This window comes from Terrapene carolina, unplaced genomic scaffold (genome assembly GCF_002925995.2).
Source record: "Terrapene carolina triunguis isolate 2854851 unplaced genomic scaffold, T_m_triunguis-2.0 Scaffold69, whole genome shotgun sequence".
Lineage (NCBI taxonomy): Eukaryota > Metazoa > Chordata > Testudines > Emydidae > Terrapene > Terrapene triunguis.
This window is the reverse complement of record NW_020664420.1, coordinates 61,760,695-61,785,189: the sequence shown is the minus strand read 5'-3', so window position 1 is coordinate 61,785,189 and position 24,495 is coordinate 61,760,695. Positions and strand designations below refer to the sequence as shown.

The 24,495-nt window shown below is 44.6% G+C and overlaps 1 protein-coding gene across 1 annotated transcript in view; it reads right to left on the bottom strand.

Moving 5' to 3' along the window:
* Positions 1-24,495, bottom strand: part of CAMK4 (calcium/calmodulin dependent protein kinase IV) — a 303,883-nt gene that overhangs the window by 77,691 nt on the left and 201,697 nt on the right. The gene's annotated exons all lie outside the window — the stretch shown is intronic.

Below are 24,495 nucleotides of genomic sequence, written 5' to 3'. Positions count from 1 at the left end.
CCCCCCGCGCCCCTCCCCCGCTCCTCCAGCTGCAGCTCCCAGCGGCCATGCTGCGCCCCCCCGCTCCTCCGGCCGTGCCCGCTGTCCCCCCGTGGCTGCCGGTTGTGCTGCGGCCTGCGGGCGGCCAGCCTGCGCCCCACCCCCTCCAGCCACGGCTTCGGGTCACAGGCCACGCCCCCCGCTCCTCCAGCCGTGTGCCCGGCCCGCCGCCCCCCCATGGCTGCCGGCCGCACTGCGGGTGGCCAGCCTGCGCCCCCCTTCGTTCCTCCAGCCACCTTTGGAAAGGCGCCGCTTTTGGCAAATTTGCTGAGGGGAAGCGGCTGCTTCCCCTGCACCCGCTAGCTACGCTACTGGGCTGAACCAGCCCATCCCTCACACAATATTTCCAGTAAAGATCCAGATGAATTATCCAGTTAACTGAGGCAGAATAGGAACAAGCCAAATCCTAAAGTCCTTATTCAGCTCGTAGGCAACATTTCCAATGTCAGTGAGATTTTCATATGAGTAAAATCTAACTTCAAGATCTGGCTCAGCAACAGCAATACTTGGCACTTTCATGGCACTTAACATTTTCAGTGTGTTGCATAAACATGAACTAATTAACAATTTAAGACAAATTGAAAATATTTTTCTCAGCAAATATTGTAATTAGTTCTTTAAAAGGGATAGCTTATCCATATTTTAACATTGTTAACAACCCAGCAAATAGGACCCTGCGCGAGTCCTTCATTGGACACCAGATGTAGTTCAGTACATCTGCAGTTTTGCAGCAAGTTCATTAGTGCTCGTTTCATTTCCTTCATTAGAGGCAATAACAGATAAAATATCCTCATTTCCTTATTGCTCCTGACATGATGGCAACATTGCCAGACTCTTGCATGTTAACTTTCACTTTCCCTGGGCACCAATGGGGGCTTGGAGGCACCTTGCACCAGCTCAGGAAAAAGGTTTCTGACAAATCATTTTTGAACAATCCAAGTGATGTTGCAATCATGCATACATTTGTTACATAAGTTACAGGATGTCCTATTTACTTTTTGGCCTTTGAACATTTGGATGTATTCTAATCAAAGAGAAAACACTGAAACATTAATATTAAAAAACAGAAAAGACAAGCACAAGCATCAAACTGATGAAGTTACAAATTGAAGATGTCTTTACTTCCTGAACATAATATTTTCCCATGTAAGAAGCTATTTTTAAAGTTATGGAATGCTGTCTCAAAGGAAGTATATTTAGGGCCCAATCTGCGCTCCTTACTCAGGCTATGGGAGCACATGAACAGGTCTCTAATATAACTTGACAATTTACCTGCCCGTTTGTTGGTTCATGACAGCAATATGCTGGAGGGGACACTCACAAGCCCCTTGTTAAAATTTTGTTACCAAACTGAGGGCAAAGCTGGGATGATTTCTCTGCCTCTGATGGAGTCACCTCTATTCTGAATTCAGCTAAATCATCCCTGCCAGAAATGACTTCTCTTTGAGTCTCATAAATATGCTGCAGAGGAGCAAACCATTTGTCTGTGGAATGCACCAAATGGCAGATATTTTCAAAAAATCCTGTCGGGTGTATACTGCTTGGCCCCCACTACAAAAGATGCATGTTGCATACTGTGCATATAGAATATATTCATGATAGATTGAAAGGAACAAATTATAAATGTTTCCTGCAAAATGTAGCTTAGTATAAGCACAAGCGGTGCTGCCTCCTTCATTGATTTCAGTCACGAGAAAGCATTTTCGTTTAAACAAGAAAGCAAATGAAGAATCCCCCAATACTTCAACCCTCCTCCTTACACAACTCACTGCCTTGACATGCAGGGTTTATTCTGGGGCACAGGAGAAAACAATTATGTTAAAATACTGGCAGTACATAACACAAGAACGAGGGGTCACCCAATGAAATTACTAGGCAGCAGGTTTAAAACAAACAAAAGGAAGTACAGTATATACTCATTCATTACCCCATTCGTTTATAAGCCGACCCCCCCCAAGATGGATAAATAAAAATAGCAAAAACTGTATGATCCTTTCATAAGCTGACTATATTTCAGGGGTTGGAAAACTTTGGCTCCCAGCCTGTCAGGGTAAGCCACTGGTGTGTCGCGCCACTTCCTGCAGCTCCCATTGGCTGGGAACGGTGAACTGCAGCCACAGGGAGCTGAGGGGCCCCATGCCTGCAGACGCTCCAGGTAAACAAAATGACAATGTATTAGATATTCAATCCAATGATTCCATAGAGCAGAAATTGGCGGGCTGGGCAGGTTTGTTTACCTGCCGCGTCTGCAGGTTCAGTTGATCGCGGCTCCCACTGGGCACAGTTCGCCGCTCCAGGCCAATGGGGGCGGCGGGAAGCGGTGGCCAGCCGACCCCCACTCTTTGATGTGTCACTTTTTTACCAAAAACTTTCGGCTTATGAACGAGTATATATGGTGAGTATATATGGTACTTCTTCACACACCGCACAGTCAACTTGAGGAAATTGTTGCCAGGGGATGTTGTGAAGGCCAAAAAAAATAACTGGGTTCAGAAAAGAACTAGATAAGTTCATGGAGGATAGGTCCATCAATGGCTGTCAGCCAAGATGGATGGGGATGCAACCCCATGCTCTGGATGTCCCTAATCCACTGACTGGGACCGGACAACAGGGAATGGATCACCTGATAATTGCCTGTTCTGTTCACTCCCTCTGAAGCATCTGGCAATGGCCACTGTTGGAAGACAGGATACTGGGCTAGATGGACCAAGTGGTCTGACCCAGCATGGCCATTCTTATGTATATTCTTGCACATCTAATACAGTTATCACTTAAAGATGGATGTATATATTAAGGCAAGCGAATATCAACAAGATTACATGAGATATTGAATAAACTAACTGAGCTGGTCTTTGCTGTGATTTGTATAGAAGGTTATAAACAATAAAATGCTAAAATAATCACTGTATTTATTAAACTCCCTTCCCTTGTCAGAGCTCCAGGAGTGCTGTAAAATCATTCATTGTAAGTATAATAAACTGTAACTATAATAAGATCCCACTCAGTTATTGTTCCATATCTTATTTCATAACATGACTTCAAACGGGAATCAGAGCATGTGTCAATTATCAAAACTTGTTAACTCAGTAAGAACAATTGGTATCTCTCTCTTGACATTTTCTGCATAAATTTGCATACAGAAGAGATGGTGTTCTGAACTTTTTGAAAGTTATAATCACTTGTACACACATCTTCAGGTCAGAAATTTCTTTGAAATTCACAATTCACAAATGTTTTGACACACAGGATGCCAATCATCTTGACCACTGCCACTTTGAACCTGCATTTTGAAACTATGATTTTGTCACTATCAGCAAAGTTAGCCTAAAAGAAGCAGATAGAACGCATAATGAAGGTTTACATGTCACTGTGCTGAAAGGTATTATTGATGGGTATTTGATCTATAGACAATCACAGATCTGTTTAAAGCTGATGGGTGTGCTTGGCACCATTCCTTCAGGTTAAATGAATTGCGATAGCTGGAAACAGTAGACAACATCACACAAGGCAATGGGCAGCATGGCAAGGCCTGCTCAGAAGCTAAGCTGTGTGGGCAGAGAAGTTTCCTGATTGCAAATACAGAAACTGGGGATGGTTTGGCATGCTGTCTGAGTGCAACAGAAAAGAAAGCAAGCAGTCAGTGATAGAAGCAGTTGTGAGCATGGCGCTGAGAAGGAACAAAGAGACAAAGCTCCTTGGGGCACAGAACTGATTGGTGGGTCAGACTTGGAAATTGTGAGCAAGGAAGCTAATTGTGATTGTTTGTTTCTATTGTGTTCAGGGAAACAGGACTTACTGTACATACTTTGTAAATAAACAGGATTGCAGCAAAGAATATATGTAACTTGTATCATCCATTTCTCCTCCTAACAGAAACACGTGGCAAGGCCCTAAATATTGGTTAATCACTCAGTCAAAGAGAGTACATTATCTTAGCTTCGTAGGCCAGTAGTATGACACTGTATGGAATTTGAGGGACACTTTAGGATATTATGAATACCAATATTATAAAATTGCAATGAATTATGCCAGATATGCCGTGTAAGGTATCTGCAAAAACATTATAATTTGCCAAATATGATAATCTTGTCTATATGTTTGTATCACCTTTGTATTTTGGGTTATGGATATGTGTGTATGTCTGTATTTCAAAACTTGTGAAATGCTTCTGGGTGACACCCCCCAGGACAGTTTGGCATCAGCACAGCCTCGCCTGCTTGATGGTCCCTTAAGGACCATCAGCTATACAACTGACCCATTGAGAGAAGGCAAAAGATACACCTTACGACTCCCTCATGCAGGGGCATGCCGATGAACAGAACTCTAAGGCTTCCAGGCCACGTGCTGGGCAGCTTGGGTTTGGAACAAAGGAAATACAAGCTGAATGGCAAAAGACTATAAAAGGCAGCTGCATCTTCTGCTTTTTGTCTTCATTCCTGCTTCTTACCTCTGGAGTAACCTTTCTACAAACAAAGCTCTGAACAAAGGATTGAATGACCCATCCAAGCTGTGGATGTATTCCGGAGGGACTTTCAAGCCAGCAAACTCACCAATAGTTAGGAACCTGATGGACTTTGAAGTCTTTGTATGTATGTGACTGTTTTACCATTTAACATCTGTCTTCTTGTTCTTTCTTTATAATAAACCTTTAGTTTTAGACACTAAAGGATTGGCTGGCAGCGTGGTATTTTGGGTAAGATCCAAACCTATACTGACCTGGTAATGTGGCTGACCTTTTGGGGTCAGAAGAACATTTTGTATAGTGAGCAAAGTATTTTAAATAACTTCTCACTGTACTGGACCTACGTGCTGGCTGGGAGCCAGAGGACTGGAATGCAATAAAGAGGGCGGTGTGATTTCTTTTTTGCTTCTTGATAACCAGTGTGGGGGGATCAAAAGCACAGTTTGTGACTGGTTGGGGAGTTTATCTTTAGTGTTACCCACCAGTCTTGGGAGTATCTGCTCTCCCTTTTGCAGCCTGCCCTGACCTTGGCATTTCCATTGAGGGCTACCCCAGGCACGCCAAGTAACAAGTAGTATAGTAAATTTTTAAGGTTTCCAGGATGCATTAGTTCAATTATTATTTTTCAGAAACCAAAAAAATTAATCATTTAATAAAAAGTATCTTTTTAGAATATATGTAACTGCCTTAATATCAATAAAATGGATTTGAAATAAGCTTTAATTGTGTTTAAAAGTATACAGAAAGTTTGGTAAACTTATTTAATCAAAAATGGATATTTGGGGCCAAATTTTCAAAGCTATATTTAGATTCAGCTAGTTTGTGTATGCAAACAGCCAATGTGCCCATGCAAATCAGGTACTGCACAGATACAATGCCAATTAAATGCGTAGCTGGACATGCATACAAGCAAATACCTGATTTCCCCATGAACCCATCTGATATCGGCACAGGTAAGTTAGGCGCACAAACTGCATGTGCACATTTGTTCAAGCAGAACTAAAGGCCTGCCACCCCTTTACAGTGCAATTATGACTTTAGAGAGTTATTAACAAAATATAATAGTTTAAGTAACATCTAACAAAAATGTTCTGTTCTATGAGTTTGAGGTAGTAATAATGATTAGGAATGGTGATTATTACTAACTTTCCACTACAATAAATAATCAAAATATAAACTGTCCATGAACAAATTGAGGCTGGAAATTAGGAGTTTCTAACCATCAGAAGATTGAGGTTCTGGAGCAGCCTCCAAATAGAAGTTGTAGGGACAAACAACTTAACTAGTTTGACTAGAGAGTTAGACAAATTTTTGAGTGCAATTGTATGACGGGGTTGTTTGTGATGCTAGGGGGCAGGACTCAACAGCCCTGCGGCTCACTTCTGGTTTATGTCCTATGTTCCTAAATCTCATATTTCATGGTTTCAGCTGGCCACCGGCAGGAGTCTGGAAGAGATTCCCCTTTCCCCCCCCAATGTGTTCTGGGAGGCTTTTTTTTTAAATCTCCTTCCTCTGAAGCATCAGCAGATGGCCAGGACTGGAGATGGGACACTGGGTGGGGTGGGCCGGCGCTCTGAGGTGGCATGAGCATTCTCTCCTCTCAGATGCTTGGCTGGCTGGTTCCCGCTCACATGCTCAGGATCTAACTCATGGCCATATGTGGGGTCAGGAAGGAATTTCCCCCCAGGTTGGTTTGGCAGAGGCCTTGGGGGTTTTCACCTTCCTCTGCAGTATGTGGGTGCCTGGTCACTTGCCAGGATTATTTGGGTATATGTCACTTAAACATTTCCTTTCCATTGCGGGGGCCTCAAGCACTGGTGCACTTTGGTCCTCCTATTCTCTCCCTGTGGCACATATTAGTTTAGTCTCCTGTAAGCTGTAAAACTTTGGACTCATTTTGGTTGTTGGGTTAGCGTGTGGGTTCTGGGTGGTGCTGGTGGCCTATGACAGATGATCAGGCTAGATAATCTCATGGTCTCTCCTAGCCTTAAATGCTATGACTCTAAATAGAATATGTTAATGCTAAATTTACAGTATTGCTTTATCCACTATTCAGGTAATAGTTCTGAAGCTCAATACCATCCACCTATTTGCTATTCAACCAAATATTGCAATTAAAAATTCAGTACACTCCTATGCTTCCTTGTCAATGAATCAGCCCCAAGATGATGTATTTTCCGTCTGTTCATTCAGCACACAAGGGACCACTTGAGGCAGCAAGAGGCATAGTTGCCTCAAATTCAGATGCCTGGTTACTTGTGGGCAGGCCACATATATGACTAACGCACCAGCCTCCTCATCTGATATTAGGCATCTTGTTAAATTCAGTTGTCAGAGGCATTATTTGTTGTAATGACAACATTCAACAGGGTGGCTCCAGTTAGCTGAATACATAGAGGTCAGTCAAGTATTGTGGTGTTCCTGTGAGTAAGTAAAATTTGTATTACTCACCCAGCTCTAACTGACTTTCTCACATTTGCAAAATGAATTAAACCAGGTAAATAATGTCAAAATTAGACATTTCCAGTCTTGTTAATGGTTTGCTATTTATTCACTGCTATTGCTATTTATTTCCATTCAAAAAGGAAAAAAAAGATATTTCCCCCAAATACATAAGTACATAAGAATGGCCATACTGGGTCAGACCAAAGGTCTATCTAGCCCAGTATCCCATCTTCCGACAGTGGCCAATGCCAGGTGCTTCAGAGGGAATGAACAGACCAGGTAAACATCAAGTGATCCATGCCCTGGTGCCCATTCCCAGCTTCTGACAAATAATCAAAGGTTAGCTTCATTAAAAGTTCCTATTAATAAAACAGTAAGGAAACATAACAGAATGTAAATGAAAAATAATTTGAATTTTTAATTAATGCAAATTTGTGATATTTAGACTTGCTTTACTTTAGCTCCACTGGAATAGAAGTATTGTCAGGAGACTCCTTAAGATGTATGAGAACACTGTAATTTACAGTCTATGCATGAACACACCTAAAATGCCGATAAAACCCAGAACCTATTGGATCGTTGCACCATCCTAACAAAACTTTTAAAGATCTTGAGCCTTCTTGTGAGTTTAATTCAAATCTGTTAATATTTTTTTTATAAAAAGCCTAATTTACATCACACTTGTTCTTATGCAGCTTCCTAATACTTGACTACAGGCAGAGCCAACAGATGCTCTAGGGATGATGTGGAGGACAAGACTAGCATATTCTCAAATATTCCACTAAACTGGAACACCTCAGCACAGAGAAGCACACCCTGAAGAGCTCAAAAAGAGGGAAAGGCCAGCTGGCCCCAAAGCCAGAAGGCCACTAGGTCACCCCCTCAGAAAACATCTCCAGGTAAACGTATGGCACCCAGCAGATGTTGGGCCCATAGGAAATGGATGGCTGGACCCATCTGAGTGACTGGACCCATCTGCTCCTATTTCCTCACTAACTAGGTCTAAGTTAGAAAATTTTCACCTTTGTAACACACCTCATGTCCAAACCACAAAGGTTTTCACACTGGCACCTCATGTGTTTCCAACACCAAAAAGCTACAATATTGGGTCACACTGTAATTCTTCAATGATGGAACAGACCAAACTCACTTCCACTACAACTGCTCTATTGCAACTGGTGTTCCCAGCACGGCCCACAATGCTCCTGTAACCTCTTCATTGAGCACACAGTGCAACAAATCTCCTGTACTCCTGACAACTTTATTTTGAGCTTCTGAACCATCTGCAGTGTTATGCATACAAGATTTCAGTTTTATAAGGTGCAACACATGAAATCTTAAGGATCTTTTGGTTTCAGAAAAACAAGTATTTGTATGCAATACTAATGCCATTTCATTTTATAAAATACATATTTTATGTATTGAAAAATGCTTATTTATGTGGTTCACCTTTAAAAATAAATTGGCACAGACCCCAAGCTGTGGATTGCTACTTATATAAACTTCTGCTTCAGGACCTCTGCTTGGCACTGTTGGATTGATACCAACAATGCACTGGCACTGCAGCAGCTGGAGGGCGTGCTCTGTATATCATATTAACAGATTTATACTAGCTAGCGTAGATGCACTGTAAAGTTACCAGTTACACCCATTGTGACATTATTAACATGAACTGGGATCATTGTTTCCACCACTGTTATATATTTGCAGCAAATATTGTACAAAGGTTGTTGTGCGAGGTGTCTATAAAGAGGTTATGATTTGCTGGTTATGATTATGCTGTCTGTATGTGTGCATCATTTTTGTAGTAGAAGTTATGAATATTAGCTATGTACTTTTATCTCAATGTATTCTGATTCTAAGTAACCTCAGTGAAGCATTCGGTCAGCTTCTTGAGAAAGGACTATTCTCAGTAAGTGCCCAATCAAGAAACACTTAACTGACAATGAACTTTGGGAGATGCCAATCCACATCTGAGCTTTCCTGGGAAGTTCAAACTAACATGTAAACAATGGCGTTGGCCTGCAAACTGAGTCATGCATGGACATGCGACTTGCCCATATGACTCCAAGCTTCCTCTTGCTGCTGTGATTTTCCACAGTAAGAACAAAGAGGGGTCCTTCCATGGGCAGAGAATATAAAGGGCCCTGAAAACCCCTCCATTTTGTCTTCAGTCCTGCTTCTGACCTCTGGAGGGACCTTGCTGCAAACGGAAGCTCTACACAAAGGACTGAATGACCCATCCCAGCGGTGGATGTACTCCAGAGACTTAATTTGAACCTGCAGTTTATTCCATCACTGCTACAAGCCTGAACCAAGAATTTTGCCATTACTGTATGTAACTGATTCCCTTTAACCAATTCTAGCTCTCATCTATATCTTTTTCCTTTTATGAATAAACCTTTAGATTTTAGATTCTAAAGGATTGGCAACAGCGTGATTTGTGGGTAAGATCTGATATATTAATCTGGGTCTGGAGCTTGGTCCTTTGGGCTCGGGAGAACCTTTTCTCTTTTACTGTAGCATTGGTTTTCATAATCATTTGTCCCCATAACGAGTGGCACTGGTGGTGATACTGGGAAACTGGAGTGTCTAAGGGAATTGCTTGTGTGACTTATGGTTAGCCAATGGGGTAAAACCAAAGTCCTCTCTGTCTGTCCAGTTTGGTGTGCCTTAGAGGTGAAGAAACCCCAGCCTTGGGCTGTAACTGCCCTGCTCTAAGCAATTGTCCTGAATTGATACTCTCAGAAGTGTCCCACCAAAGGCAGCATCGTTACACCCATTGTAAGCTGTAACAGTACAATTATCTAGTGTAGACAGGGCCAAATGAGAAGTGAACGCTTGGTCACACACAGGAGTGTCTGTCCTTTTTTTTTCTCTTTCTCATTATGCTTAGGATGGAGAGTTGCCAGGGCAGGAGGGTCTTTTTGTTAATCCACGTGAGGCCAAGGGTGAGTGAGAAGGATAAGTCAGTGGCAGGGATTTCTCGTCCTCTTTATGCAGCCAGGAGACAGAGTGTTTGCCACACTTTCCCTTTCCAGCAGGCAGACATGGGAAGGGTTCTTTTCCCTCCTCTACAGAATATACTAGTTCCAAGGGATTTTTCTCTCGCACTCCTCCTTCTGTGGTTAGGAGACGGGTGTTGGCTTACAGGTGATATTTGTCCTATTCTTCACATTTCATATTGAGTTCCTTCACCGACAAGTACTTCAGGAGATTGAAAAGAGCTAGAGAATGCAGTGAGTAGAATCTGGTGACAGACTGTAAGGAGATCAAAGAGAAGAGAAACAGACTGCTGCTGGGCAGCGCATGACAAGTTGTATCTGTAGGAATTTCCCTATGAAAGCACACAGATCAGAAGCTTAGAAGGAGGACTGCAGACAGAGACAGAGCCCAGACTACAAAGAATTACTGGGGTGCTGAGCTGTATATACTGGGACACATAATCTTAGACATGAAGTGCTAAAGTCATAGCTGGCAGCTTGGCACTAAAGTAATAAATAATCCTGTGTCTATAGTATGTTCCACATTGAAGCACTTTGCATATTAAACTGACATGCAATCTAGAGAGATCACTTCATGCCCATGCAGCCCTTTCTCAGGATAAACACAGCATCAGTAAACAGTTTAGAATAGGAAGTGAATAGACTGGGAAGCGATTATATTTTCCCAAAGGGAAAATGGGACACCGTGCAGGGCCATCTCGGGGAACTCCCTCTCCTCCCCTCCCCGATGTGTGGGACCAGCCCAAGCCCCTCTCCCCCTGCCCAAGGCCCTCCTCTCTCCCCGCCCACCATGCGGGGCCAGCCTGAGGCCACCCCCGCTGCCTGCCCACACATGAGGCGGGGCTGGCCCGGCCCAAGCCACTCACCCCTCACCCCCTCATGTTTCTCTGTGCCCTGCTAGGGGTCACACCCCACTTTTTTGGCAAAACTGGGCATTTGTCCAGTTGGCAAGAGCTAACAGGACAAATGCCCAGTTTTGCCAAAAAAGGCAGGATGGCCAGGACAAGTCTTGAAAAAGGGACTGTCCCAGCCAAAATGGAACATATGGTAACCCTAGAAGTGAACAATAATTTATCCAACAGAAAATACAGGGAGAAGAATAGGCCAGTAGAATGTCATTATCCATACTGGCATTTGTCCAGGACATCAAAGTTTGTACTGTTGCATGATGGGGTATACCAACCCCACACTGAGCCAGCAAGGGTTAATGAGCTGTTATGGGCCCACTCAGCCCCACTAAACCTGCACTCACTGTCAGTTAAGAAAGTGGTGGTTAAAAGGGGAGGAGTAGCTCAGTTGCTGGCTGACCAGGGAGGAGAATAGACGTCTTTTCCTTTGCTCCTGGAGTCCTTGTCTTTGTGAGTTTTGTCTTGGGACTATTTTTCTTTGCTTGTTTATAAAAGGACTATCGGCCAGGCTGGGAGAGGTCTGAGGGGCCTGCTGACACTGCTACAGGGAACTCCTGCCCAGGAGAGGTGTGGGGAACTGCATCCAACTCCGTGGACTTCTTGCACCCGACTCAAGCCTGCCCTGCGGTATGTCTGGGACCCTGAAGAGTGCATGGTCACATGTGATGGAGAATGTCGGCATGATCTTCCCCTCCAATGAAGGGAGATGCCGGAGTCACCCAGATCATCAGGTACACTAAGGTGGAGAGTCAGGAGGAGCCTGCCTTGCTGGGAACAACCTGGACCTGAATGAGTGGATGGCTCAGAACCAACAGCAGTAGCAAGTGGCTCAGCAACAAAAGATCACCGTTTATGTATTGCAGATTCTTGAAGTGTAGATTCAAAATTCTGGTTTGGACCTTCTGTGTTTGTTGTAAGAGTATCTAGATATAAACTGCTTCATAAAAGATATCAAAGCTCAACCACTGCCTGTACATTTCGACTTGATAAATGCAGGTATTCTTGTACTCAGTGGAGGAATGGCTACTCGGACTCTTCTGAGGCCAGATCCTCAGCTGTTGTACATTGTCACAGCTCAACTGACATCACATAACTTACAAACAATTTACTCAAGTAGAGGACCTGGTCACCAGTCTTTCAAATTCTGGCAACATCTTTTTTGCAACAAGACGCAATCATACTTTGCCAAAAGGGCCTAACAATTAAATACTGTAGAATCCACTTAATTGGTACACTTTGATCTGAACAGAAATGTGATCATAAAGTAATTGTCTCACTTAAGAGTAGCTCATACAAATATATTGTGCTGGGAGATAGTCACAGTACTGAGTGTATAAATTCAATTTAGACTACATTAAGAGAAGAGTGCCTCAGTCTGCAGACATAAAAGATCAGAAAGCAGCATGAAGTGAGCAAAGAGTCACCAGTGTGAAGGTTATGCAAGCAAACACCAATTCACACTTCTTAACTACTGTGAACAGGCTTTCAAACAATACTAGCCCAGTCATTTATCCCTGGTCTACACTACGAGTTTAGGTCGAATTTAGCAGCGTTACATCGATTTAACCCTGCACCCGTCCACACAACAAAGCCATTTTTTCGACATAAAGGACTCTTCAAATCGATTTCTATACTCCTCCCCCGACGAGGGGATTAGCACTGAAATCGACCTTGCCGGGTCGAATTTGGGGTAGCGTGGTCGCAATTCGACGGTATTGACCTCCAGGAGCTATCCCAGAGTGCTCCATTGTGACCGCTCTGGACAGCACTCTTAACTCAGATGCACTGGCCAGGTAGACAGGAAAAGGCCCGCGAACTTTTGAATCTCATTTCCTGTTTGGCCAGCGTGGCAATCTGCAGGTGAGTGCAGATCTCATCAGCAAAGGTGACCATGATGGAGTCCCAGAATCGCAAAAGAGCCCCAGCATGGACCGAACGGGAGGTATGGGATCTGATCGCTGTATGGGGAGACGAATCCATGCTATCAGAACTCCGTTCCAAAAGACGAAATGCCCAAACATTTGAAAAAATCTCCAAGGGCATGAAGGACAGATGCTATAACAGGGACCCGCAGCAGTGCCTCGTGAAACTTAAGGAGCTGAGGCAAGCCTACTAAAAAACCAGAGAGGCAAACGGCCGTTCCGGGTCAGAGCCCCAGACATGCCGCTTCTATGATGAGCTGCATGCCATTCTAGAAGGGGCCCCTACAACTACCCCACCCCTGTGCTTTGACTCCGTCAATGGAATAGCACGCAACAGGGATGCGGGTTTTGGGGACAAGGAAGATGATGAGGAGGAGGTTGAAGATAGCTCACAGCAAGCAAGTGGAGAAACCATTTTCCCCGACAGCCAGGAACAGTTTCTCACCCTGGACCTGGAGTCAGTACCCCCCGAACCCACCCAAGGCTGCCTCCCGGACCTGCCAGGCAAAGAAGAGACCTCTGGTGAGTGTACCTTTGTAAATATTATACATGGTTTAAAAGCAAGCGTGTTTAATGATTAATTTGCCCTGGCATTCGCGGCCAGTACAGCCACTGGAAAAGTCTGTTAATGTGTCTGGGGCTGGAGCAGAAATCCTGCAGGGACATCTCCATAAAGCTCTCCTGGATGTACTCCCAAAGCCTTTGCAAAAGGTTTCTTTGCAAAAGCCTTATTCCGTCCTCCATGGTAGGACACTTTACCACGCCAGACCAGTAGCACGTAGTCTGGAATCATTGCATAACACAGCGTATGGTCCCAGTGTTTGCTGGCATTCAAACAACATCCGTTCTTTATCTTTCTGTGTTATCCTCAGGAGAGTGATATCATTCATGGTCACCTGGTTGAAATAGGGTGATTTTATTTTTATTTTAATAGGGGACATTCAGAGGTGCCCGTTCCTGCTGGGCTGTTTGCCTGTGGCTGAACAGAAATGTTCCCCGCTGTTAGCCACGCGGTGGGAGGAGGGGTGAAGCGATCATCCCAGAGAATTGGGTGTGTATGGGAGGGTTAGTTGGGTTTGTGCTGCACGTTAACCCGAAAACCGCAGCTCCTCCTTTTAAATTGCCAACCCATTTTAAAGAGTCTACCCATTGTTCTCTTAAATGTGTCTTTTTAACTACCACTCTCCCTTTTTTTTCCTCCAGCAACTGCAAATGTTTCAACGCTCACACTATCTTCTCCTTCGCAGAGGCTTGCGAAGATTGGAAGACGAAAAAAACGCACTTGCGATGAAATGTACTCTGAGCTCATGCAGTCCTCCCACACTGAAACAGCCCAGCAGAATGCGTGGAGGCAGACAATGTCAGAGTCCAGGAAAGCACAATATGAATGTGAGGACAGGTGGCGGGCTGAAGATAATAATTGGCGGGCTGAAGATGATAGGTGGCGTCAGCTTGGTGACAGAAGGCAAGGGGCAATGCTGAGGCTACTGGAGGAACAAACTGATATGTTCCGGGGTATGGTTGAGGTTCAGGAAAGGCAGCATGAGCACAGACTGCCGCTACAGCCTCTGTGTAACCAACCACTCTCCTCCCCAAGTTCCATAGCCTCCTCACCCAGACTCCCAAGAACGCAGTGGGTGGGCCTCCGGGCACCCAACCACTTCACCCCAGAGGACTGCCCAAGCAACAGAAAGCTGGCATTCAATAAATTTTAAAGTGCAGTGTGGCCTTGTCCTTCCACCCTCCCCCACCCCACCCGGTGCTTCCCTCCTCCCCCACCCCTCCCGGGATACCTTGGCAGTTATCCCCCTATTTGTGTGATGAATTCATAAAGAATGCATGAATGTGAAGCAACAATGACTTTATTGCCTCTGCAAGCGGTGATCAAAGTGGGGAGGGGAGGGTGGTTAGCTTACAGGGAAGTAGAGTGAACCAAGGGGGGGCGGGGATTCATCAAGGAGAAACAAACAGAACTTTCACACCGTAGCCTGGCCAGTCACGAAACTGGTTTTCAAAGCTTCTCTGATGCGCACCGCGCCCTCCTGTACTCTGCTAACCGCCCTGGTGTCTGGCTGCGCGTAATCAGTGGCCAGGCGATTTGCCTCAACCTCCCACCCCGCCATAAACGTCTCCCCCTTACTCTCACAGATATTGTGGAGCGCACAGCAAGCAGTAATAACAATGGGAATATTGGTTTTGCTGAGGTCTATCCGAGTCAGTAAACTGTGCCAGCGCGCTTTTAAACGACCAAACGTACATTCTACCACCATTCTGCACTTGCTCAGCCTATAGTTGAACAGCTCCTGACTACTGTCCAGGCTACCTGTGTACGGCTTCATGAGCCAGGCATTAAGGGGTAGGCTGGGTCCCCAAGGATAACTATAGGCATTTCAACATCCCCAACGGTTATTTTCTGGTCTGGGAAGAAAGTCCCTTCCTGCAGCTTTTGAAACAGACCAGAGTTCCTGAAGATGCGAGCGTCATGTACCTTTCCCGGCCATCCCACGCTGATGTTAGTGAAATGTCCCTTGTGATCCACCAGTGCTTGCAGCACCATTGAAAAGTACCCCTTTCGGTTTATGTACTCGCTACCTCAGTGCTCCGGTGCCAAGATAGGGATATGGGTTCCGTCTATCGCCCCACCACAGTTAGGGAATCCCATTGCAGCAAAGCCATCCACTATGACCTGCACGTTTCCCAGAGTCACTACCCTTGATATGAGCAGCTCTTTGATTGCATTGGCTACTTGGATCACAGCAGCCCTCACAGTAGATTTGCCCACTCCAAATTGATGCCCGACTGACCGGTAGCTGTCTGGCGTTGCAAGTTTCCACAGGGCTATCGCCACTCGCTTGTGAACTGTGAAGGCTGCTCTCATCTTCGTATTCTTGTGCTTCAGGGCAGGGGAAAGCAAGTCACAAAGTTCCATGAAAGTGCCCTTATGCATGCGAAAGTTTCGCAGCCACTGGGAATCGTCCCAGTCATGCAACACTACGCCGTCCCACCAGTCTGTGCTTGTTTCCTGGGCCCAGAATCGGCGTTCCAGGGCATGAACCTGCCCCATTAACATCATGATGTCCACATTGCCGGGGCCCGTACTTTGAGAGAAGTCTGTGTCCATGTCCTCATCACTCTCGTCACCGCGCTGCCGTCGCCTCCTCGCCTGCTTTTGCTTTTGCAGGTTCTGGTTCTGCATATACTACAGGATAATGCACGTGGTGTTTACAGTGCTCATAATTGCGGCAATGATCTGAGTGGGCTCCATGCTTGCCGTGCTATGGCGTCTGCGCTGAAAAAAGGCGAGAAACGATTGTCTGCCGTTGCTCTGACAGAGGGAGGGAAGACTTGGCTTACAGGGAATTAAAATCAACAAAGGGGGTGGGTTTGCATCAAGGAGAAACACACAGAACTGCCCCCTCAAGGACTGAACTCAAAACCCTGGGTTTAGCAGGCCAATGCTCAAACCACTGAGCTATCCCTCCCCCCACTATTCAGGGAGGGAGGGAGAGCAAATGAATACAAAACAAATCTGGTCTCTTTCTTGTTTTGATCCACTCCATCTCTCTTATACATCGTAGGCTGGCAGCAGACGGTGCAGTACGACTGCTAGCCATCGTCGTCTCCTGGCTGCCCGCCAGAAGACGGTGCAGTACGACTGCTAGCCATCCTCATCTCCTGGCTGCTCACCAGAAGATGGTGCAGTACGACTGCAGGCAGGACTGAATCTCCATGAGACGAAACTTAAAAAGAGAATGACCTGGAGTCACTCCCATTTATGTCCAGGTGCCCCTGACAGACCTCACCGAGGTCAGCTAAAAGAGCACCCAGGAGACAACGACGATGGCTACCAGTCGTAATGCACCATCTGCTGCCAAAAGGCAATGAGCTGCTGCTGTGTAGCAATGCAGCACCACGTCTGCCAGCACCCAGGAGACATACGGTGATGGTGAGCTGAGTGGGCTCCATGCTTGCCATGGTATGGTGTCTGCACGGGTAACCCAGGAAATAAGGCTCAAAACGATTGTCTGCCGTTGCTTTCACGGAGGGAGGGAGGCCTGAGGACATGTACCCACCCACCCGCGACAATGTGTTTACCCATCAGGCATTGGGAGCTCAACCCAGCATTCCAATGGGTGGCGGAGACTGTGGGATAGCTACCACAGTGCAACGCTCCGGAAGTCGACACTAGCCTCAGTACTGTGGATGCCCTCCGTCGAGTTAATGGTCTTAATGGTCTTGAGTGGGGACAGAATCGACTGTATAAAATCGATTTCTAAAAAAATTGACTTCTATAAATTCAACCTAATTTCGTAGTGTAGACATACCCTTAGTCTTTTCACAACTGGCCATTCCCTTAACCCATTGTTTAGTGTAAGGGAAATACACTATATTCAACCATCATGTGGCATGCTATTAAGTACATTCCAAGTTCCTTGAACTCAAAGACCAACAGACTTTAGTAGTGGTCCACATTCCTGGGAGTGGAATGGAAGATTGTAGGGCTTATTGAGCCTCTAACCCCACTCCAGTCCACACAGAAAAAATCTCCCACCCAGGTTTGAGGGTGCCTTAAACCCAGATTAACATACAAGGTTGAAGGCATAGGTTTGAGCCAAGTTTTTGCCTCCCTCTGGGCTGGCAACACATATACTTTACAGTGAGGATGCAGGGTAAAAATACCCAGGAACTGTTACTCCTCCAATGCTTTCCCACAATTCCACCTGGGTCAATTTTTCTTGTCCTCTCCCTTTCTACCTCCCCCCTTCTTCTGCACCAAAGTCACCTGAACTGGGTTGGTGTTTAAACTCCACATTGGCTACTACATTTTTTTCTGCGCTTCCACAGCATTTGAACAGAGATGTCATCTGAGAAATTCTTCTCCCAGCATGCTGCCAGCTGGTGAGAAACTGACACCAAGCTTCTGGTGAACCTCTGGTGTGAGGTCAGTTACACCCATAATGTAGGGAAAATCAGCAGTTCTAAGAGGAAATTTCCAAACAGCTGGCAGCAGGAGGATTCAGCAGATAGGATCTCATTGCAGGAGAAAAATGAGACTCCTGAAGACCATGTACAGGAAAGTCAAGGATCACAATGCCACACCTGGCATATTACCAAAATCGTGCCCATTCTACAAAGCGTTTGACTGGATGTTTGGCCCCATCCCAAGCACAGACCACACTTTCCTGCTGGATGGGCTTTTGAAAGAGGAAGAGGTCATAGAGGAAGTAAGGCAGCCTCAGCAGAGACTAGAGGCAAAGGGAGTACCCACACAGAGCTGATGCCTGCCTGTATGCCACCTCGGGGCATACTCAGGAGTTTCTTGCGCCAGACCCCCAGGAACTCTACAAGGAAGAGGTGACCCAGGATGATCTGACATTTCTGCAGTTGGATAGGAAGCAGATTGTGTAGAGACGTTTGCTATTGTTATTAGTGATATTACACGATGGGGGTGGGGCTTTGCCTGTTTAAGGCCAATCTCATTAATGATGGTACATGCTGTGGGCTGGGGCTGGCTTGCCAAGCTTCAGTGGAAGGCAGAATCTGCTCCATTTTGCCTTTAGCCCTCTTCATCTCCTCCCCACACCCTAATCCCTATGAGTCAAGATGGATTCCAAGAGGAAGAGATGGGGGAGAATTAAACACGCAGACAGTGATTTGCTGTGCCACAAATTACTGTGCAAAGCAGGGATTATTAACTACAAGCAGAGCAATGCCCGCAAATGCAGGGACATGGGTGGCACAGGCATATATATTTTACTTGGTCCTTTTTCTCACATTGACATTAGCATTAAAGCTTATTCAGAGGCAGCCTAGATATTAAGTCCACTGCGTTACCTGTGTTGGTATTAAGTCCAGAGCACTTGCAAAGTCTCACAATACCACAGTGAAGGGCTGCTGCTGCAGATGAAGAGGGGATTGTGGTGGAAAGGTACATCTGTGGTATTTCTAAGCAGCTGCATCCTAGTTTATGTTTGCCCAAATTTACTCCACTCCTGTGTTATACCTTTCTGAAGAGCCCATTATTAAATAGCTGTTCCCATGTAGGTACTTACAGACTATAATCAAGTCACCCCATAACTTTCTCTTTGTTAAGCTAAATAGATTAAACTTTGTGAGTCTATTGTTGTAAGGCATGTTTTCTAATCCTTTAATCATTCTCATGGCTCTTTTCTGAACCCTCTCCAATTTATCAACATCCTTCTTGAATTAGGGACATGAGAATTTGCCATCGTATTCCAGCAGCGGTTGCACCAGTGTCAAATAAAGAGGTAAAAACATCTCTACTCTTACTTGAGATTCCCCTGTTTATACATCCATTAGCCCCTGTGGCTATAGTCCCAAATCTCATTCCTAGCAGTCTCTGCTTTCCCGAGCATTCCCCTCTCTGCAACTTCCAGTTGCTCTTTATAGGGGAATAACCTGACCCCTCTCAGGTGTACCTCTTTCAGGAATCAGGGCCGGGGAGCCCAGACCGTCTATCCCTTACAGGGAAAGCCACCCTGTTACCATAACGTATGGCAAATAGTGCTGAGGCAGCAGAATAATTTATGTACAATACAGGAATGCTGCTATTCTTGCAGAGGACAGGATACAGATTCACACTACAAATTCATCACATTTGAGGAAGGCTGGAAAGCAAACAGAAGCAGAAACTAGCAGAAGCCCTGGATCCCCTAACACTGAACAACGGAAGCCAGTCTGTATTTTCTCTTCCTCTTACCAAGATTTTGTGCTGTGCCAGAGGTATAGCACAGAACATGTAGCCTAGGCCACTCTGGCGACAGGAGAGGCCCTGTTGTAATTGCATATCCTCCCAAACCACGGAAACAAGCAGTTCAGTCATTTATTACCCCATCTACACTCCACTTATCAGTTTTCCTCTACAGCCTCAACTTTCTTCTTTCCACCACCCCAGAGCTCACGTCTTCACCCTCATCTTGAGCCACTAATGGGCCTCCTCGGCCTGCAGCCAGGTTATGGGCTATATATTGTGTTTTGATTATTATTATAATATATTTAAACACTGCATACATTTATTACATAATATAACACACATATAAATCCCCTTTTATAGTACATTGAATAATTTTATAGTAAAACATGATGTATTCCATTAAATCAGTTTTATGTTAGACAAATATTACTTTTCTCGTTTTAAACATGCGTGGTCTTCCCTTCCATCCTGCTCTGTTTTCAGAGAACATTTTGTTCTGTGTATTTTCTACAGTTGGATAAATTATATATAAGAAAATAAACTTATTTAATGAGTTTAGCCCATTTTTCTGTTGATGAACAATCCACAAACTGATTACACTTTTTCAGAATTAGTTACTGATGATACTTTGTTCAATTGCTTTCCCAACCAAAGTCTAACCTAGATATTATCCTCAAATTGAGCACTGCTATTTTTTAATATTTGTTATGTCTCATAAAAGTCACATATTTATGTTTCTGCTGTCTGATTGGATGACAAACCAGGAAAAGCACATAGTGAATCAGATTTCACAAACACGATCACAAATACATTTCCCCACTATCTGGCCAGCTGTAGTGCTTTCTATCCAATAACTGCATTAACAAAAGATTCCACAGACTAGTTTCCCATAAAACATATATCTGAGGATTTAACTTTTATTCATTGACAAGGACATCTAATCTCTGGACCCATCCTCTGATAACAGTAATCAAAACACTATTCTGCAAAACTTATATTTTATAACATTTATTAACCTATATTTACTTTGATGACTGTGTTTAGAAATGTCACCTTTTGATTGGAAACGATATGCATTCTGAAAATTCACTTCTTTTGCAAGGTCAAAATTGCAGTACTTTGGCCTCCATTTCACACACCAGAGGAAAAATCAATATAATCAGTTTACTGGGTTGTATTTATCAAGCTGAAAAGGAATTGTTTTCAGAGAGATGCACTATCTACAGAGAACAGAAAAACAATGTGAACCTATTGTTTAACTTGGCTTATTTAAAAGAAAGTGTAGACAAGACAATCACTGCGGGCCCAATTATCTCACTTTTACTCATGTAGGAAAATCCTGGCCCCACTGATGTCAATGGCAAAACGCTCACTGACTTCAAAAAGGGGGCAGGATTTCACCCTCAGTGAATAGTTTCAGTGAATATGGGTGGCAAAATCTAGTTTTAACAGAACTTGTCAATACTTGTGAAACTTAGATGACCACCACATTTTTTATACTGTGTCCCTTTTTTCCCCCTCTGCTTCCCCTTCTGATTCTGCTACCCAGACACCTGTGTGTTAATCCAAGAGAACAAGTGAAATTTTTCATATGGAGACTGAAGCCCTGGATATCTACCAAGCAAAAGGGTGGTTAGCTCATTGCTTATGGGATAAATACATCACCTTCCCAATGTGGTTAAGAATCTTTAATAGGAGGCAGAAGATCTGAAGTTATTATACAGTAAAAGTGTGTTTCAACAAAGCTCCATGACAATTTTAATGCAATAAAAATGAGGAAATCCTCAGAGCACCTCAATTTCTATGAAACCGTTATGAAGTCTAGACCTGTGAATTGCCTTGTCTCAGCTAAACTCTATTAACACAGAGGAAATAAAATCTTTGTTAAGGTGGAGTTAAGGTTCCAGGTACTTCATAGTGCCCTTTACATACCTTGTAACCTTCTAGAATGTGAGGGGAATATTTCAAAAACTCAGATATTGGGAAACTAGGAAATGCTGAGTTCTAAGCCCCCTTAAAAGCATCAGTGTACTATAACAAGCAAAATACGAATGTAAGAAAACCAGCCAATACAGTTAAGGTTGTGGTAAGTAGGAAGTGTCAACGTAACTGCCCCTCGTGGGGCTGGCAACAGGAAACAGCACAGTAATTTATCTGTCCCATCAATTTCTGTATATCCATCACAACCCGAAATCATCATTCCTATCAATGCACTTCCATGGGCCATCACAGTGGTCTGCACCACTGATCTGGGAAGTAGTTGCAAATGGTTGGCAGAGATCACACTACACAAGAAAAACACTTAAGAAGGAGTAAGGTGCTGCTGAGCTCCTCCTTAGGGCAGGAATGAAAGGAGGCAGGGTTAAAGTTGTGTGATTGTGGTGCATAGGAACTGTCACTAACTCTGTATTGCCTGGTTTTCTAAAGTTGGTGTTTTGTTTTTTCTTATAACACTAATGATCTTGTAAGTGGAACCTTAATGTTATATTTTCTGGTTGCAGAATATCTGAGCTTTTGGTATTGACATATCATTTCTAGAAGAACACAACGTGCAAAGGGCATTGCGGAGTGTCTGGAATGTTATTCCACATAAAACATGTTTTTGCATGTTAACTTCACCATTAGAAAAAAGTGAGTGTAATGAAAGGGGCTTGGTTCAGAAATATCTTTGCGGGGGCCTGGGCTGGCTTTCTTGGAGCTGCTAAGCACCCTGTTCTTGCTGATAGGGGGATATGTGAGTTATGAACGGCACAGAAATTAACAGCAGTGATTAGAAGACAAAACTTGAACTGGTCTCTTGGCCCCTAGTCCAGGACAGCTTTCCCTAAGCTACACAATGTTTGTGGGGAACTCAGTCTCCCTTTCTCACCCCACACTAGCTGGAAGACTGTGTACAGTGGTATTGGTCCATGCAGGACTGCAGTGGTCTCACTATTGCTACACTACTCCATGGAACCAGAAATAAAGTCTAGCAACTTATTAATTTGACTCAGAGCCTTGTTCTGGTACTGGACACTAGATCTCAGCAGGGACAGTCCAGGGAGCCGAGGAAGTTTCATGTGGTTATTACCCATAGTTTTTCCCCCATATTTCTGCACAAGAAACCATTATAAGACCATTGAAATTTTAGGAGTATACAATATGGGGAAGAGGGCTGTCTCTTTGGGAACTCCTTGACCAAATGACTAAATTTGCACCACAAACTTTACCTTGGGCCCCTAGGTGCCCATCTGGGGTCACCCTGCATGTTTATTTTTGAGAGGGTTGAGAATTTAGCTTTAATCAGACATTCTGTTGCAAACTAAACTACTTGTCTCCCCATAATCCATTTTGCTTGTATGTTCTCTATTGACCAGTCCCCTAAGGTTGTATGTGATTGTTTAGAGACCTCTACATACATGTCAGCATACATGAAGGAACATTTAGCAACAAGAAGAAAGTCAAGGAAAGTGTGGGCCCCTTACTGAATGAAGGAGGCAACCTAGTGACAGAGGATGTGGAAAAAGCTAATGTACTCAATGCTTTTTTTGCCTCTGCCTTCACGAACAAGATGAGCTCCCAGACTGCTGCACTGGGCAGCACAGCATGGGGAGGAGGTGACCAGCCCTCTGTGGAGAAAGAAGTGGTTCAGGACTATTTAGAAAAGCTGGACGAGCACAAGTCCATGGGGCCGGATTCGCTGCATCCGAGGGTGCTAAAGGAGCTGGCGGATGTGATTGCAGAGCCATTGGCCATTATCTTTGAAAACTCATGGCGATCGGGGGAGGTCCCGGATGACTGGAAAAAGGCTAATGTAGTGCCTATCTTTAAAAAAGGGAAGGAGGAGGATCCAGGGAACTACAGGCTAGTCAGCCTCACCTCAATCCCTGGAAAAATCATGGAGCAGGTCCTCAAGGAATCAATTCTGAAACACTTAGAGGAGAGGAAAGTGATCAGGATCAGTCAGCATAGATTCACCAAGGGCAAGACATGCCTGACTAACCTAATTGCCTTCTATGACGAGATAACTGGCTCTGTGGATGAGGGGAAAGCAGTGGACGTGTTATTCCTTGACTTTAGCAAAGCTTTTGATACCGTCTCCCACAGTATTCTTGACGGCAAGTTAAAGAAGTATGGGCTGGATGAATGGGCTATAAGGTGGATAGAAAGCTGGCTAGATCGTCGGGCTCAACGGGTAGTGATCATAGTGATCAATGGCTCCATGTCTAGTTGGCAGCCGGTATCAAGTGGAGTGCCCCAAGGATTGGTCCTGGGGTCGGTTTTGTTCAATATCTTCATTAATGATCTGGAGGATGGCGTGGACTGCACCCTCAACAAGTTTGCAGATGACACTAAACTGGGAGGAGTGGTAGATATGCTGGAGGGTAGGGATAGGATACAGAGGGACCTAGACAAATTAGAGTATTGGGCCAAAAGAAATCTGATGAGGTTCAACAAGGACAAGTGCAGAGTCCTGCACTTAGAACGGAAGAATCCCATGAACTGCTACAGACTAGGGACCGAATGGTTAGGCAGCAGTTCTGCAGAAAAGGACCTAGGGGTTACAGTGGACGAGAAGCTGGATAGGAGTCAACAGCATTTTGGGCTGTATAAGTAGGGGCATTGCCAGCAGATCGAGGGATGTGATCATTCCCCTCTATTCGACATTGGTGAGGCCTCATCTGGAGTACTGTGTCCAGGATGTGGGAAAATTGGAAAGAGTCCAGCAGAGGGCAACAAAAATTATTAGGGGGCTGGAGCACATGACTTATGAGAAGAGGCTGAAGGAACTGGGATTGTTTAGTCTGCAGAAGAGAAGAATGAGGGGGGATTTTATAGCTGCTTTCAACTACCTGAAAAGGGGTTCAAAAGAGGATGGATCTAGACTGTTCTCAGTGGTACCAGATGACAGAACGAGGAGTAATGGTCTCAAGTTGCAGTGGGGGAGGTTTAGGTTGGATACTAGGAAAAACTTTCTCACTAGGAGGGTGGTGAAGCACTGGAATGGGTTACCTAGGGA